At 38.4% G+C, this 5,610-nt stretch overlaps 1 non-coding gene across 1 annotated transcript; it reads right to left on the bottom strand.

Moving 5' to 3' along the window:
• Nucleotides 1-3,924: 3,924 nt before the first annotated feature.
• On the bottom strand, nt 3,925-4,043 carry LOC145403881 (5S ribosomal RNA). The gene has a single exon (XR_013898074.1). It is a non-coding gene; the product is annotated as a 5S ribosomal RNA (ribosomal RNA).
• Nucleotides 4,044-5,610: the final 1,567 nt, after the last annotated feature.

Here is a 5,610-nt window from a genome sequence, read left to right as displayed (position 1 = left end):
GGTGGTATAGGGCGCTATGTAGCAATTTTTCTTCAGTGATTTATCTTTGCATTTCAAATCCTAATATTTTCTTGCAGGATCTTTCTCATCTTTAAAATATCGATCTAATTAGCACCTATACCTTAAACGAGAATATTCAGATGGAATGTGTAAAACAAATCGTTAAGGAATAGGTGTTAAGAAATTCATAAAAGCCACAAGAACCCAACGGCCTAAGATGCATGAGTAAAGGAAGGAGGATGACTTGGGGTGGCGATGAACAATAGAGCAAATTTGAAGAATGGGAGAGAACTTTTGCAGAATGGGAGAGAAATCTAGTAGAATGGGACAGAAATCGTGTAGAATGTGAGAGAAAACTTGAAAAATGGGAGAGAAATTTTGTAGAATGGGAGAGACATTTTGTAGAATGGGAGAGAAATTTTGTAGAATGGGAGAGAAATCTTGTAGAGGAGAGAGAAATTTTGTAGAAGGAGAGAGAAATGTTGAAGAATGGGAGAGAAAATTTGAAGAATGAGAGAGAAAGTGTGTACAAGGGGAGAGAAATTTTGAAGAATGGGAGAGAAAAATAGTAGGATGGGAGACATGTATGGTAATGGCAGAATAAAATAACAATAGAAACAACCCAAAATGTCGGAACTTAGTCCAATCAGCGACTTTTTTAGGAGTCTAATATTGAGAGGCCGTCGTAACATTTGCATATATAATAGGGATGGTCACAGCCTCGTTCTTACTCTCTCTTTCTCTCTCTCTCTTCGTTTCTTACCGCCTTACCCTATTTCTCTTCTTTTCCTTGCCTTTCCTTTTACTTTCATCTCTTATCATTCTGCCATCCTACTCTCTCTCTCTCTCTCTCTCTCTCTCTCTCTCTCTCTCTCTCTCTCTCTCTCCAATTTTTTTACCCCCTCACTCTATTTCTTTTCCTTTCCTTGTCTTCTCTCTCTTACTTTCAGCTTTTATATTCTCTTCCATCATTCTCTCTCTCTCTCTCTCTCTCTCTCTCTCTCTCTCTCTCTCTCTCTCTCTCTCTCTCTCTCTCTCTTTCTCTCTCTCTCTCTTCTGCCGTGCTATCCTTTTCTCCTGCTCCTATAATTATAACACTGTATTAGAATTAAGGCCGGACCGCTTCGTAGGGACCGTAAGGTCTGTATGGTCTGTGTATCTATGTAACTCTCTCTCTCTCTCTCTCTCTCTCTCTCTCTCTCTCTCTCTCTCTCTCTCCAGTTTCTTACCGCCTTACCCCATTTCTCTTCCTTTCCATGCCTTTCCTTTTACTTTCATCTCTTATCATTCTTCCATCATTCTCTCTCTCTCTCTCTCTCTCTCTCTCTCTCTCTCTCTCTCTCTCTCTCTCATTCTAAGGCGCTTCACGTAACCCATAAGCTGTACCTCACCATACGCCCCCTCCCATAACAATGATAGTGTACTGTAGTGCCATTATTATCCCCTGGTAAATAAAAGATGGTGTCAGCTATGAGGAAAGACTTTTGTGTAATTAGTCTGTCTATCTAGTTATCTGAAATGGTTTATGCTTATATGTATGCATGTGCGTACGTATGCATGCATGTATATATGTATATGCAAAAATATGTAAGGCATATATTCGTCTCTGTATATGAAAAGATATGTGTAAATATATATATGTATGTATATGTGTGTCGTCCTGTCTCGGCTACCTCCCTTTCTTTGAGGGAAGCATCCTAGGTATACAGATAGATATGTATGTATGTATGTAAGTATTTATGTATGTATATATGTACTGTATGTATGTATTTAAGTTCGCCACGTGTATGTATGTATTTAATTTTGTCATGATGAATATTGTATGTATTTATCTTTGTTTTTTATCTATTTCTATCTGCCTATCAATCGACTTTTCTCTTCATATAGCCTATCTAAACTACTAAAATTCTCAGTCATTGTATGTTTTATGTCGTATAACTTTTACAGCCGGCCATACCGTAGCACCCAGGAGACTGTAAGTTGGGGTACAGGGTAACTCAGCATGAGCAAGAACGTAGGCATAGTGGCGCTGGCCTCCTAGGCCGTTTTGAGGCAGCTACTATTATGGCCTCGAGGCCGCGATGGCTAGAACTGTCCTTAGGAGGCCGAATTTGTGGTTAGCCACTGAAGCCACTTTCAGATTTATCTTTTGAGCTTTCTATTTTCCATATTTTTTTATTGCAATAGCCTGAGCAAGTGTGTCCGTGTTCACGTGGTGGCAACGATTCCCGCCACGAACGAAGCGAGCCCTCATCAGATGCTAGCCGACTGAGCCGGCTAGTATACACTGTAAATATATATACCTGGTATATATATATATATATATATATATATATATATATATATATATATATATATATATATATATATATATATATATATATATATATATATATATATATATATATATATATATATATATATATATATATATATATATATATATATATATATATACAGTATATATATGAGGGTGGAGCTTAAAAGATGATTTTTTTTCCAGAATCTGGAAGAGAAACAGCCAAGAGATGACTGTAGGGAATTTTTAGAATTGGTCATTGTCCTTCTTGGAGCTGTTCCAACAAGAGGAGTCCGACTCATGGCACCTGGGGCCATGCACCACACTCGATGGATGTCTAGAGTTATCTATTCCTTGAAGAGTTGGATGATTCGTGGCTAATTCACCCTGACACAACAAGAGGAAAGGGGACTCCAAGAAGTGTGTGTTTTTGCACCGGGCATTCGGCTTGGGTAATGGGCCCCTTCGCTGCCAATGTTCAGTACAACTTCCTACTGTTGAAATCACTTCTGAATTACACCACTATCAACCCTACAATTCAAAGGTTATAGCACATAAGTTTTCTAATCCTTTGTCGTACCTGTCACCGGAACTAGATGGATTGGCCGTATATGACAGCCAAGTAGGTACAGTACTTCAACAAAGAGGCTGATGACGAGCGCCATGAAAATGGATGAAGAAGATGACCAGAGTCATACAATATTCAGTATGGACGGTGGGTGTTAGCGCCGAGGTGGTGACATGTAGGGGTGTACGGTACGTAGGAAGACTACTGGGCCTTGAAAGCAGGCTGTGAAGCCTATGCCCAGAGTCGGTCACATAAAAAAAAAAAAAAAAAAAAAAACGAATCAGTGTCAGTTGAAATTCAATCAAGGACCAAACCCTTGAAGATTTTGTTTCAGTCAAAAGCATGACTGTTTAAAATGATGGAGCTTCCAGACATTTCTCGACGTCGATTCAGACATGTGGGAGACAGGGGAAGACTTCCAGGAGCTGCAAAGACTATCCATGCCATCAAGGTGGCAAATGATCATTCTGAACGTGGCGTTGACCTGATCCAAGAATTCAGTGGCCTACTGACAAAAGACTAGTCACAACTTCAGTTCTTATAACAAATCCTTGAGCAGCACCGGCAGCTATTTTCTAGACAACAAGAGACAGACATTGACTGGACCCTGTGGACTACACTGCTTTTGTTGCATTTCTACAGCATTTAGGACATATGTGACAAATTGTTGTTGAACATAAATATCATCATCACTAATTAGGCATGTTACAGAATGATAAGAAGAGTGTACACAATTTATTTCTGCTTTTCCGTTAACAGTTTTGATTTTTTTTTAAATTCTTTGTGATCATTGAGCTACCTGTAAATATTAAACTAGAAGGTTCAACCTTTTCTGCAGATGTTTTTAGCTGAAGTGGAACATCATTAAAGGATAAGACCACTGAAGGAAGAAATTCATATTATAAGCTCCACCCTGATTTGTATACAATATATATATATATCCATCCATCCATTGCCAGACGCCATGTATCCCAAATGGGGTGGCCAAGGGCTTAGAGATAATTGTTTTACAGGGAGGGACACTAGTCCTCCACCAACCCCACTTGACACGTAGGGATGCCAACAGCATCTGGTGTTCCCAGGCGGTCACCCATCCAAGTACTAACCAGACCCAACGTTGCTTAACTTCGCTGATCGGATGGGAAGCGGTGTACTCAACGTGGCATGGCCGTTATATATATATATATAGATATATATATATATATATATATATTTACTTAGGCCTATAATACATCTGTTACAAAAATAATAGCATAAAAGAGAAAGATCCAATCCCATGTGAAGTTAACACACAGTTAAAAAACATGAACGAAAAAAATGTATGATAAAGAACGGTAAAATGGTATTATTAAGCACTTGTACTTCTGGCCGCTTCCTGAATATACGGTATGTTTTTTCATAAACGAATGGCCATAATACAAAGATGCCATATCATTAGTATGCCAAAATACTGCGCGTTCAAAGTACCCAATAAGCCTCGACAGTATAAAATGCATATAAGTAATACCAAACAGGTTTCTCTAATACTAAATATGTTTGTATAATACCAAACGCCCTTCTGCAAAACTAAATACACTTGAAGTACGAAATAACCTTTTTAAATGAACAAATACGCCTTCGTGATACCAAATACGTATAGACAATATCACATACGTTTCCCTGATACCAATGCGATGCAGCAAAAGTATATATACCAACATGTACAACTAGAAGAAACAAAACAACTGGAATGAAACAGTGGAACTACTTTGGCCACTCGCGCGTGGATCATAATATATGATCGAAAGCTACACACACACACACACACACACACACACACACACACACACACACACACACACACACACACACACACACACGTGCAAACAAAGCCACGTGGATAAAAATATATGTATGCCTACTACCACATACCATAGATTATTCCATGTGTAACCAAAAGTACAGTACGTTCATCAATATAGGCTACATGTACATAAATGAGAGCTACTTATATAAATCAACGCACCTGGATTAAAGCACAAGGAAAACCTATCACTACAAGCAAAATCCACGTATAAACAAAACCATGTATATGAGTAGGCCTAAATCTAAATGAATACTGACATCTACAAAAACATCCATTTATAAACAAAAAATCGTGGACATATCGTGAATGAACGATACTGATAAGCAAAAACAGGTGGATATAAAAAATAGATTAATACTAATACTTACTATTAACAAACCGACGTACACTCAAAATCTGAATGATGGCTACTAGTAAAAACAGAAATATATAGATGAAGAGCAACTCAGAACCAATAGGACGAGAAATATAAACTAAGCCACGTGGATGAAGCAGATGAATGAATGCTACTACTGTAAACAAAACTACGTAGAGGGAAAATGTGAATAAAACCGCGTGGACTCAACAGATGAATGTACGCTAATATTACTACTATAAACAAATGCACGTGTACTCACCGATCGAGATGACGTCAGGGAGTTGTATTGTGGGCTGTGGGTGTACCAGTATTACTATTACGACACCCACAGTAGCCACCCACACCCACTCCTTCCCTCCCACACCCATCATCACCAAACCAACGACCACTTTTAACACTCGGATTTACCACCAAAATTTTCTACCACCATCAACACCGCACTTGACAAACGTAGCCCATTTCTCTGGATTTTCAGTTTTCTCTCCTTGTTTCGATTTTTCTGGTTTACTCTTCTTGTGCTTTTAGCTTTTATATTTTTT

Source organism: Coenobita brevimanus, chromosome 61, assembly GCF_032717465.1.
Source record: "Coenobita brevimanus isolate Jiangsu-jjx chromosome 61, ASM3271746v2, whole genome shotgun sequence".
Lineage (NCBI taxonomy): Eukaryota > Metazoa > Arthropoda > Malacostraca > Decapoda > Coenobitidae > Coenobita > Coenobita brevimanus.
Note: the sequence above shows the minus strand (reverse complement) of the source record. Positions and strands in the feature narration are given on the sequence as shown.